This window comes from Mixophyes fleayi, chromosome 4 (assembly GCF_038048845.1).
Source record: "Mixophyes fleayi isolate aMixFle1 chromosome 4, aMixFle1.hap1, whole genome shotgun sequence".
NCBI lineage: Eukaryota > Metazoa > Chordata > Amphibia > Anura > Limnodynastidae > Mixophyes > Mixophyes fleayi.
The window spans coordinates 7,451,154-7,465,044 of NC_134405.1; positions in this window are offsets into that span (position 1 = coordinate 7,451,154).

A 13,891-nucleotide genomic window follows, 5' to 3' on the forward strand; every position below is an offset into this window, starting at 1 on the left:
GAGGAAAAGACTCAATCTGCTATTTCTTCAGGAACCAGCTAGCTCTTTGCCTCTGGAAAGACTAGGTCCCCTAGCAACGCAGAGGATGTTGTCGCCGGCCAATCTGATTTTGTCGGGGTGCCCGGTTATGTTCCTGACCCTAGCAGTATGCCAGCTCCAGCGGTGAGTATCGCTGACACAGTGCCCTCCCTATGACTGACCCCACTTTGACTGACCCTAGTAACCTCAACATAGACCCCCTTGCAGAGTATCCTGACTTAGACAATAGTGAGAGCCGCAGGAAAGAGTTTAGGGCAGCTCAGCTCTCTTATCCCTCACTGGAAGGCATGAGGCGCCAAGCTGGCAGCAGCCTTCCAAGGATGGAGGTGGGGAGCAAGGATGGTAGATTGGAATGAACAAGTTCAACTGGTGGTATCATGGAGCTTTTGCGCACAACTAGTGTCAATTGCCCACAAAATCCCTATGGCTGAACACCAGGGAAGAGACCGAACACTGAAGCGCCTGCCACAGAAATTTTTCTGGCCTGGAATGTCGGATGACGTCCAGACATACTGTAAATCCTGTGATGTGTGTCAGAGGCTTGGACGCCCCAGTGCTCGTGCACCCCTCAGGTCCTTTCCATTAGTTGGTGACCCTTTTTTGCCAGTAGCTGTGGACATACTAGGTAGCTTGCCTATGCCCAGCAGAATGGAGAGAAGAGATATATCCTCACTGTCGGGGATTACGCCACAAGGTATCCTGAGGCTGTAGCTTTGTCCGCTATCACTGAAGAAAAGGTAGTGGACGCGCTGCTAGGAGTATTTAACAGAGTAGGGTTCCCTAGTGAGATCCTAACCTCAAGGGACATAGTTCATGAGTGAACTGGTCCAGTGTCTCTGGGCAAAGCACAGAGTGTGGCAACTTCATATTGCCCCCTACCATCCCCACACTAACGGACTGTGCAAGCTGTTCAATGGCACTCTGAAGCACCTGCTACGGGCATTTGTAACTCCGGAGGGGGGTACTGGGTACACTACCTGCCACACCTATTGTTTACTTATTGGGAGGTGCCACAGGAGTCTACCGGTTTCCCCTCCTTTGAACTACTATATGGCCACAGAGTCCGAGGACCTCTTGACCTGTTCTGGGAGTGTTGGGAAGGAGTGCTACCCACCCAGGATGTCTCTGTGGTGGAGTATATGTTAAAGCTCAGAGATTGGTTAGAGAAGATCATGGGCTCGTGCAGGCTATCCTGGCGGAAGAACAGACCATGCAGAAGAGTTGGTATGATCAGGGCGTGAGCACCAGAGTATTTGATGTAGGGCAGAAGCCACCTAAGTGACATCACCTATGTGGTATTATTTGATAGCGACGGTATGTGGAAGCTGACCTACCACGTGAATATGTTGGAGGCATACCACGAGCGTGGGCAGTAGGTAGCTGCGGTTTGCTGCTTACCGACTGAGGAACCAGGAAGTAATCCACCACCTGACCTCCTTGCGGATGTCAGAGATTAAGATGATGTAAAGGAAGTCGGCTGGGATGAGCAGTTGAGTGCCCGTATGTGGGAGTACTGTGGTCCTATGCAACTCAGTTCAGTAGGAAGCCCGGTCATGTCATGTGCAAACTAATTTCTAGGCATATAAATCTGCAAATATGTGTGTTTGATTTAATTCCTAGAAATAGTGTGACATGGCTCAGTGGAGCTGTCTAAATCTTTGTGTTTGATTATGTCAAACTCCCCAGAGGGTGCTGGTAGGTATGAGCCCAGAACCATTGTAGCACCTTGTATCATTTATCGCAAAAGTCAAAGCCTTTGAAAATATCTCTTTCAGGACAGTGAAATCTAACACCCATCTGGGAAGCCTCAGACATGCTGACTGCAGAGACAGAGTTATGTGTGAATGACAAATTCAAGCTGAATAGGGTCACAGGAAAATATCATATCCTATTTTCTCCAATATCATACTTACCAGAGGCATGTGGGGAATGCAGATGAAGGGGAACTTATGACCTCTTGTGTGGAGGTAAAATCATGTTTGTACACCATATTGCTGAAAAGTTAGGACAGCGTAACAAAAACCTGACTTAGAAGGTATTTCTCCAACAGAGTCATAAAACCCTAATTTGAATTAACACAGACCTTAGTTCTGACATCACAGGAAGGGGGGCTTTATTTTAAAACTGCATTGTGACTCCTAAGTTTTTGTTCACTTTTGAGAGTCAATCTGATATTGAAGAGTGTCCCATTTTTCTGCTTCTCCCAGCACCAGAACTTTGACCATACTTGAGTTATCAATTCTATGTTTAATCCTTTTTATTTTATAAGAAACCAGTGGATAATATTTGTATGTCATTTTTATTAACTGTTTTATCTTAAGCATTTTGGATGTATTTTCCATATTAAATTACACTTAATGGGCCTGAGTCATTAAGGAAAGTAAGGCAAAAAAAAGTAGTAAATGTTCTCCAGGACAAACCATGTTACAATGCAAGGGGTGCAAATTAGCTTATTATTTTGTAGATACCGTATTTATCGGCGTATAACACGCACTTTTTTCCCCCTGAAAATAGGGGGCAAATGATGTATGCGTGTTATACGCCGATATAATGTTAAGAAGCCATGTTTTTACCATATACACCGCCGATATACCGGTAATATTCCGTACATACCGCACAGCAGCGTGGATCAGTAGCAGCGTGTGGAGTGTGAGGCAATCAGTAGGCAACGGCAAGCCGCGCCTTCCTCACGTCTAATTCTCGCGGCCATCGGAGCGTAACCACGGCAACGCTCTGCACTGCGAGAGTTCGCTGTCTGAGGTAGTGAAGTAAAGTGGGGTTTTGTGTACGGCGCAACAACGAACTAACAATTAAACAGATAAAATACGGTATATAGTCATTTTAAAATAATTATATAAAGTGCTAACATGCTAATTCCCATATGTGAAAAACTGGTGATACAATAGTGCCAGCATGCTGGATCCAATATGTGCAAGTAATAAATATTACTGTATGTGCTGAAAATATTCTAAAATTATTTCTATAATATATATATATTTAACAAAGTGCTAGTGTATTACATAGATGTTGTGCAGCAGTGTGCACAGATTTAAAGGAGACCAGAATGGCAAAATAAATCTTCCTGAAATTTCCCTCTTAAAATGAAGATGCGTGTTATACGCCTGTGCGTGTTATACGTGTTATACGCCGATAAATACGGTAAGTTAAATACTGGCTGTTTTTTCATCTCGCACACAGATACTTGATGGCTTTATTTTCAAACTGAAATTTAAAGATGATCTAGGACATGCCCTACCCCAACTATAAATTTGTCCCCACATTTTAAAATTAAATCCCCCTCCAATGCAACATGATTTTGGCCAGGTGCAAAGTTACTCCTTTTTCATACTTTGCTCTCCTTAATGACTTAGGCCCAATAAGTTCAAGTCTCTGTGTTCTTATGAATTCACCCGACAGTTTGGTCAAAACGCTACATAATTGAAAACCAGGGAGAACATTGTGGTCTATGTTAACTCTGATTAAAGTAAATTGTGCTAAATTAGTTTTAAGGGAGAACCTAAGGCTTCCTAAATAAGAGTGTCAGCTCTTCATAAAAAAAACCTTGGTGGTGGCATAGTTGGTACGGCAAAGCTAGTGTGTGGCATAGATAGGGAAGGATTTAATCATTTTAGACAGACCAGGTGGTTGTTTTTGATTAACACTTTGTCACACACACGTCACGCAGACTCAGGTGAGTGCTGTTCGTAACAGTCCACAACCTGCACCCTCATTCCAGCCCCCTCCTAGCTTCTCCGTGCTCTCTCCCCCAGCACCTGCCTGCACTTTGCTCGCCTCTTTAATTCTCACTCTCCACTAGTTTCTCCCGCTTTTCAAGAAAACCTAATTTGACTATTCCTCTCTCTCCCACCCCATTTACTGCTCTCCTTTGCATCCCAAATGATTGAATGACTTGGCCTTTGTGACACTGCCCTCTATTAGATTGTTTCCTACCTCTTGGGCCCCTCTTCAGTGTCTACTTCTGATTATCTTGTTGCTCCTCTCCTTTTCCCCTCTCTATTGTGTTCACCAAGTTTTTAACACTCTACTTTTTAATCTACATCTCTCTTGGCGAACTGATCTACCCTGTCTGCCTCTACAACACCCAAGTTCACATTTCCTCCAGCGACCACTCATCCTCTTCCCTATCCAATATGACCGACTGCCTTTCCGCCACCTCCACCTAGATCACCCAATGCTCCCCCAAATCATCAGCAGCAGCTCTTTATATAGTGCCACTAATTCCGCAGCGCTATACAGACAACTCATTCACATCAGTCCCTGCCCCATTGAAGCTTACAGTCTGAATTCCCTAACATACACACACACACACACACACACACACACACACAGACCAGAGTCAATTTGATAGCAGCCAATTAACCTACTTGTATGAGGAAACCCATGCACAAACAGGGAGAACATATAAACTCCACACAAAAAGGAACATGTCCAAATTGGAGCTTACGATCATTTTCTCTTGCTATTGTGACCACCACTCCCCACACTTCCCTTAGTCGACAACATCGTTCTCTCCAACTGTTCCACATGCTTGCTGCCTGTGTTATCCTCTGGCCCACTTGCTTATTTCCCACCTTAACTACTGTAACTTACTTCTCACTGCCCTTCCCCCACTTTCACCTCTTAAATCTATTGTGAATGCTGCAGCTAGACTTACCTTTTCTTCTACCACTCCTCATCTGTTGCTCTTCTCTGTAAATCCCTTCACTGACTCCCAAATGCCTCTGAAATAATGATTAAACTGCTCACCCTCATCTGCAAGACCAACACTTCCTCTCCTTGTCACAATACACACCCGCATGTCCATTCTGCTGCTCCTCTGACCTTCAACTCTCTTCCCTCCCTCATTACCTCCTCCCACTCCCATCTCCAAGACTTCTCCCTCATTACCTCTGGAAATATTTACCTCATCCTACCAGACTCTCCCCCAACATTCAATCCTTTAAATGATCCCTCAAAACTCACTTCTTCATGCATTCCTACCCTACCTCTTAAACCTTTGCATCCACTCCCTCTGCCTCATCCATTCACCACATCTGTTCATTTGCACCAAATCTCTCATCACTCCCTCCCTCAAGAATGTAAGCTCTCACAGGCCCTGCCTTACATCTCAACCTTGATGTCTTTTCTTACGCTGAATCCTGTGCTATCTCATACTATTTTCGCTAGCTAATGACTATCCATGGAAGTGTTATTATGCTTAATTGTATTCACATCACTGTTATTATCTCTATCTGCTACTATAGTTATTGTACTTAGGATTGAATATCTGCAAGATGCTTGTCCAGCGTTATGCAATTTGTGGGGTCTTCTAAACAATGATGATAATGATAGTTCAGACATGACCAGAAGTTGCAACTGATATTATCAGAAGTCCAGTTATATCTCCCTTCTCCAAGCAGATGCTGTCCCACTTGGAGTATACCCTTTTGGTGTGCTCTTACACTAGCTCTTACACTACCTTGTTACAGGGTCCAAAGACAGGATCTCTCCTTCTTCTTGACAATATCATATCAGTAATGCGCCTGCATTGTGCAGCAGTGCTGTTTTTCTGCATGAAAATTAAATCTGGTGACCTATGGCCCACTGCGGACTCCTTTCCATACCTCATTTTATCTCCCCTTTGCCTCACATGGTGCATCGCCAAAAATATCCACCCATGATAACCCCTCATGATTTTTAAAGATGTATCTTCAAGGTCTACCCCAAGTGAAACCCCCAGCCCAGAGCCTTCTGCAGAAGACCTTTCTTTTGTCAAACATGAAGACCTGTCTAGTTGACTTTCAGTCTGAGTTTCAGGAGTCGACAGTGGAGCTCAAAACGGAACTGACATCATTAGGAGGCCGAGTTTTATGGAGTATGCCCCTTCAATGACTTGGTGGTTCAGGAGCTGTCATTGTTGAAATCAGACAATTTAAGGCTTGAAAAATGAACGGGAAGATCTTGAAAATAGAACTAGGCATATTAATATTTAAAGAAAAACAATTCCTCAATCGGTGCTGCAGCCCTACTTACCTCAATAACATCTGTCTCAAAAGCTGATCCAGGGAACCAAACATTAATATCTACTCATTGACTGTGTTCATGGGGCTGTTAGGCCTAGAGGTGACCCTGACCAGCTTCTGTGAGATGTAATTATGGGCTAGCATTATTATGTAATCAAAGAGTATAATGTGGCAGTCAGTCCTTATAACTATCAAACTACTGTTGCATTCTATAGTTATCCTTTTGTAATTCAGAGAAGCAGACAAGTCTAAATGCTGAATTTCAACCATAATGCAACATCATCTAAAAACAGAAAAACCTACAGACTGTTAGGCTGCTGGTGGTCAGATAACAAACCTGCAGAACAGACTGGCGGAGGTTTTCGCCTATAGCAGCCGCTTTTCCCGTAGAGCTAGACTCACTCACAGGTACTTGGACACCTCCAGGACTTAACTCCAAGTAGTGTAGGTTCGTTATACTAAACCACAGCCGCAGACCAGGTTACAGTAGAGATGGTAAAGGATGGTCAGACGAAAGGTCAGGGGTCACTTGCAAGAAGGGTAGTCAGGAAGCACGCCAAAGGTCAAGGTCACAGGCATAACAGCAGAAACCAAGATACAGGCCAAAGGGTCAGGGTCACAGGCAAGCAAGCAGGGTCCCAGAAACAGGCAGGGGTCACAACGAGAAATCAGTAATCAAGGTATCCAGAGCACGTCAGAAACAGTAGGCAACTGGAACGCTATAACCGGCAGGGAGGCTAAGCCCTCCTTGCCTTAACTTGCTAACCTACTGCGCACACACACGGCTGCCCTGTAATGTCGGGACGCAGCGCTGAACTGTTTTAGCGTCTGACCGTTTCCTTAGCAAAGGTCGGACTGGACTCGGAACGACGTCCCGTTCGTCAAGGAGACGGCAGGGACGCCGGGCAAAGCAGCTAGCGAGTCGCGGCGGATATGGACACTGCCGCAGCTCGTAACACAGACAAGAGATTTATTGGGGCTATAATTTTTATCAAACAGAAACCATCGCAACCTCATCAGTACTTAAGCAAATAATCTTCTTTTTCTGACATTAATTATACTTACTGTCGTGAACATAGAGAGCTTGCAGTTATTTATAAGGGATAATTCATAACTGCAGTGTAAATAGGTTGTATCAAATGAATCCATTGATAAGTTAAACTGTAAAATTTAAAGACAGAGAGTCTGATGTAAATGTGTTTGATGGCTTTGCCCATCCCAGTGTGAGAAGATAAGCATGCCACCTTTAGCAGCTTCAAAGATCTCCTACTGTTAGTCTTAGACACTTGAATAGAATTTGTGGGGCCAATCACAGCTGGAGATCCTGGTATGCAGCATGTGAAAGCCTATACAGGTATATAGAAATATGACTGTCGACGTCAGCAAATTGGATAAAGTCATTTAAATTAAAATCGAGCAAACTTGGTTGTCTTTGTCTGAAAAGATGCGTATGGCACGCTACGGCGTGAAAGGGCGTACGTGGCCGCAACACGTGGCACAAACAGTATTTACGCTTTTACATACATTCACACAAACACTCACATTTGTAAAATAGTACACATTAATGGTAGTTGCAGCACATAGTTATTTATGTTGAAATATAGTAGAGTTTATGTGTAATATTATAAGTTATATGCATATCAGTAAAACATATGGTACACGTTGAAGGAATCATGTCATGTGTGGTATCATACTAATCCCCTTCACATTTGCAACTGTCCGGTTCACTCTGTGAAGGGATCGCAGAGTGCATACGCAAGTTATTAATGTTAAGGAATTATGGACTATTAGGATTAGAAATCTTGGTGGGAAGATCGGAGCCCATCCCCTGGAGAGATGACCCCCACCTTTGGATTCCTGAGCTTAAACTAGCCTATGATCTGCAACCCCCTGGACCCTCCTGAAACCTGGACCAATAGTAGCAAGCCACACCCTTTGCATTGTTTTACTGTATTTCTGTTTGCATATAAGCAGCAGCTCCTCATCTAGTGTTCAGTCACCTTGACCACAGACTTCAGGACTGAATGACTGTTCACTGGATCCAGAGCGCCTGCGATAAGTAACGGCTGTACTTATTATTATTTCGCTTGAATTATTCTGCTACTTTTTGAGAATAAATATTTGTGTGTTGGAAACACAAATCGAGATTCGACAATCGTTATTGGATAGCGACAAAATGCTCTAAACATGACCTTCAAAGGAAAATGTTGTCATAGTTCATATTTTGGGAATTCTGGGAGTCACACCATACTGAGGAGCAGAAATCACACCAGGGTTGTGAATGACAGGTACGGGGGGGTATCCATGAACAGCTAAAATCACATATCTTTGTAAAAGGTATGTCACATGGTCATAATTCCATCATGTTTGGTATTTAAATGTGCGGGAGATTATGACCGATTTATTGAAGGGGGAGTTATTTATCTGGGATATATCTGTGAAGAATTACCCACAGGTCAAGACTTTGGGAATATTTGTGAGCAAAGTATAGTTACACCCAGGGGACATCTCTGGCCCCAATTAGCATTAAACGCTGCCCCTGTGAAGACCATCCCATTTCTTGTTGCTTAAAAACCTGTGTTCTGAAGGAACAAGCTATCAGACTTTTTGGGGAAATCAAGTTACATTGATAAGCTGTCCATCTTCCTAGCCAATTCCCAAAGGTACAGATTATGCAACTCACGGAAGTGCTATTCTGAATGTAATCCTTTTTATTTTAAACTGTTTTGCTTGGTATGTCAAAGCTATTAATTGTTATTCATTTTTTTTTTATCTGTATGCCCTGTATTTTTGTATATTAAATCTATAATTTAATAAGTTGCGTCCTTGATACTCTAACGAATCCATTAGCCTGTTAGAAGAGAGCTCGACCAGGTTAACCCTTGGAATGCCAGTGTTTGATTTGTTGATACATTTGATTAACAAGCTGTGTGTGCTTGTATTTACATTTGTGTAACAGTCTGGAGGTGTGAAGAGTTAACCCTGTGTGTGCTGGTGTGGGTCTTGCTAGCTTGTGGATAGCTAGAAGCCTGCGTGCCAGTGTGGGACAGTATATTGGAGTCCTATTGCCCATTTTCAATAGGTGGTGGCAAAACCCGAAGTGTCTGGGGGGGGGGGGGGGGTGAGAGCGCTGTGTTAGGGGCCATTCTGTAGGTCCATAACCTGTGTGATAGGTAGAGAGACTGCGGGCTGAAATCGTGTTTGACCTCATACGGTGAACACCCCAAAGTCACGGCAGCTGGGAGTGTGTTCGTGACACTTATGTTGAACATACGAGAATTTGTGGATGACTCGGCCATCAACTGAATGTAAGTCATGCAGAGGAATCAATAACAGGTTATATATGGTCACTGTTAACATGTCATCTGTAATTATATTGTCATACCTGACTGCATATTGAGGACACCAATCTCAGCTAGTCCCTGTTTTAGGACAAGCAAAAGGTCTTGGTTCTGGTTGCTGCCAGAAGAGAACCACTTGGCTGGGGTAGCTATCTGAGACACAGCATGTCCAGGCAAGCCACTTGGTCCTGAAAAGATTGGTCATTAGGGACAAAGCAGAGGTTGATACGTTGTAGAAGGTATAATTATAAGGGATGAGTCCAATAAGTTGGAGAAGCTGAATCCACTAAGCCGATGAATTGTCTGTGATGAAACAAGGTATTAATATAACACCTCAACCAGTCTGCACCCCGTTTCTCACAAAGTGTGGACTATAAGCAAATATACTTTGTCTAGCCCTCTGGTTCCTCAAATTTGTCAATCATATTTAAAGTTATATATAGTTCATTTGTAAGTAGTTAAAATGTCTGCCAGCATGGTTTTCTAATCTTGCAGACTAGTGCATTGTTTCAGCCTTGGCAAAAGGATTATTGTCCACCAGTCCTGTATGAATGTACGTCACACCAGGCCTCTCATGTATTAAGATAGGGGAAAGGCCCACAGACAAAGCTCTTTGTTTAATTACAGAGGACTACATTGTGTATTTAAATGTAATGTGTCTGGATTGTGATCTTTCCTGTTTAAGCAAACTCTGCTGTGTAACCACAGAACAATACCTGTCCCTAATTATATCAAGAGGAAATCATCTGCTATCTGTGAAAAGGTAAACCAGAAAAGGACCAATCAGGCAGGTCCTGAAACCCCCAAGGTCATTTATGTCTAAAAAACAGCTCCAGAGAACAGCAAAGGGGCATTCACTACCTAGTGATAGCTGTAGTCAGATTGGTGTTGATATCTAGGTCTCTGCCAGGAGACCAGGGGATGGGACAATCGGTCCCTGAAGTACTGCCTTTGTCCTGATCTACCTCTCCAGGTATTGGGGAGCCGTGTTTCCCCTAAAAGCGGAGTGACAGTGACTTGGAACCGCAGCCTTGCTGGTAGCCAGAAGTTTGGATGGACTACACTTCTGAAAGTGGCTAGGATACTGGTGAGGTGTTTTCATTGTACCCTGTATGTTGTCTGTGCCAGACTGCAGTGTTATTTGTTACAGGTTATTATTTAAGTATTATTATTGCTGTTTGGTGCTACCATTTTATTTTGGATACTGGGCTGGGTGATTTTTGATCCTTTGATAGGTACCAGGTAGGTCAGCTGTGCAGCACAGAGCAATACACTGAGCCCGATATCATCACATAGTCCAACAAAACTATTTGAAGCACCAACTGAGAAACATAAATCCAAACTTTGCTTGTGCAGGACTTGGTAGGACGGCCTTTTAAAAAAAAGCTGCCACAGGTGCATAGAGGTGAAGTCTCTTAGTACTGATGGACATGGGGCTAGATTTACTAAGCTGCGGGTTTGAAAAAAGTGGGGATGTTGCCTATAGCAACCAATCAGATTCTAGCTGTCATTTTGTAGAAGATACTAAATAAATGAAAGCTAGAATCTGATTGGTTGCTATAGGCAACATCCCCATTTTTTCAAACCCGCAGCTTAGTAAATCTAGCCCATGGTCTTTCACAGAAGTGCTTATTGCAGTCATAGTATTGCTGTTGTCAGTGCACTGCCACCTGTTGGCTGTAGCTGGTATTGTGGTAGTTCCTCACATTTGGGAAAAAATTCTGTCAGTCATTTTTGCTTCAGCCACTAGTAAACAGTCACAATCTTGATGTGCAATAACATCCTGTTTTATCCCCAAGAGAAGGTTCTTACCAGTGGTCAAAAATTAATGTCAAGTAACTCTGAACTTGGCTTCTTTATATGCACCAAACGCTTATCAATCTCTGTTCTTTTTAAAATTCTTAAAAAGGTGGCAGTGGGTGTGATTGTGGCAGGAAACTTTAATACTGTTGTGAATCCGGTGCTGGATAAGTCTTCTCAGACTAGTGGAGCCCCGGTCCCATCTAAAAACACTAGTAGACTATCTTCGCTACGCAAGCTACACGGGCTTGCATTATTCTTGGAGAGCAAAATTTGGTGCAACTAGGACTTTTACACACTACTCGGATCCCCACTGGATTTACATCTACATATACAATTTATATAGGCACTTTCCTTACTTAGAAACTTGTGGACATGGGGATAATCCCTCTCACTTGGCCAAATCATGTACCTACCTTGGTAGTGATAGATCACGTTAGACCCTCACCTTCACGCTCATATTGCCTAATCATATTACTTTCAGGAGATAGGACAAACCACCTCTGAGTTCTTTGAATTAAATGTGACAGACAACATCATATAACGATAATTCCCTTGACAAGTTTGAAAAGACAATAGTTTGGCTTAAACATTCTTGGTTCCATTATTCATTCAATACAGACCTTAACAGGCAGTCCTTCTGATCTAGAACATTTTCAAACTACTGTCATCATTTTGTACTTTAGAGAAGCAGACAAGTCTAAATGCTAAATTTCAACCATAGGGCAACTTAATCTAAAAAAAAATTAAAAGAATACTTAGACAAATTTCATTGGGACTATATTTTTGTTTATCAAATAGGACCACAAACTCATCAGCACTGAAGTAAAAAACCTTTCAAATTTCATGATTATCTAGGGCTTGAATATCTGCCAATAAATATACGTTTGTGAATGACTACATAAAGCAATAGCAAACCATATATTATAGGGTCAACGTTTATGTCATCTGTAATTATACTGTTATAATTATGGGCCATAATAAATTAATGAGATTTGTATCCCTTTATGTAACAGATATGTAAATCCAAGTTATTAATTCTTAAATTAATGGATTTTTTTTCTTTTAAAGGAAAACCATTATAAAATAATAAAATGAAATATAAATTAAGTTTGAGGTTTACTTCATTGTAAAACGTATTTTGCCATACTGGTTGGTATATTCTCCATTCATTTTAGTATTTTCAGTCTTTTATATATCCTGCAGGTGGCGCTGTTGATATTTACTGACCATAAACTGGATTATGCACTCCCCATAACTTAGGATAATGTGTTATCTTAACTATGGCACAAATTAGGGTGCAATATTTCTATTATCTCGCCAACATTTCTCCAAGTTTCCCTTTTCTCCATTTCCACCAAACTGCACCATCTCGTTATACAAAAAACTCCAGACACATTTCTCTTCCGGTAAGTTCAGCATTTTTAATGCAAATAGCTAAAAATTCATGCAACAACAACTAAAAAAAAAAAAAAGGAAAAAAAAAAAAAAGGGTAAAACACACAAGACAAATACCGGAAAAAATGGAGGAAAACTTTTATCAATTGTTTCTTGCTTTCTCTCAAAATGTTTGCATGTGAAGCAGGCAATAGATTCTACATTTTCAGAAAATGTTATATTACAATATTTACAATATTCATGCAAAAAGATCACCCCCCCACCCGCCCTTTGCTGTCTGTTCTTAAAAAATATTTTTTTGATTTTTTTTTAAATATACTTTATCCCATCCACTATAGGTCATAGTGTTATGTTCAAGTCTTTATTGGACGATTTTAAAATATCTTCTTGGTGACATCGAGTCTTTTGTGTACACGGGTTTTAACATTTGAACTCATTTAGTGTTTTTATTCCTGAATGATTACTGAGAACATATGTTTAAAGTAATAAAACAATGTGTAAATATATATATTTTATATATATATATATATATATATATATATATATACACATATACACAGACAAAATGAGACAAATTAATACATGAGAAAAATTAATAAAACACAATAAAAATGAATAAAAAGGACACTGGTCTCATGGACAAAATCATAAAGTATATGTACTTAAAGACGAGGTCAGACAGGGAAATAAATGGAGGGGAATCTATATATTAAATATTCTTCATTCCAGATCCATAAAATATTCAGTTTGAAATATATATATATATATTTGTATTCATTCAACACATTCACGGTTGTTAAAACGCATCTCTCACTGTAAGGAGTTTCCTCTGTCACAGCGTTACATACATTCCCTCTCAAGTGACAACTTCAAATATTTATACTTGTTGCGTGTAGCATGTGATTATCAATATATGTATATTACAAGTTCAGTACAAAAAGATGGAAATGTCAACACTAGGATAAGAGGATTTATGTACTTACGTTAAATCCGTTTCTCTGATTCCGTCTGGGGGACACTGCTTACCATGGGTTGTGGAGGGAGCTTGGGGAGTTGGCACCTAACTAGTTAACTTTTAGTACTGCCGACAGACCCCTCCCCTCTACAATCCCCCTGCCTCTTCCTCTTCCTGTCAGTTAATTAAAAAGCCCCAAGGAGAAAAGGCCAATCAACCAAAAGCACACAGAAGAAAAGCAGAAGGGAGGGATCGCAGTGTCCCCCAGACGGAATCAGAGAAACGGATTTAACGTAAGTACATAAATCCTCTTTTCTCTTTCATCCAGTCTGGGG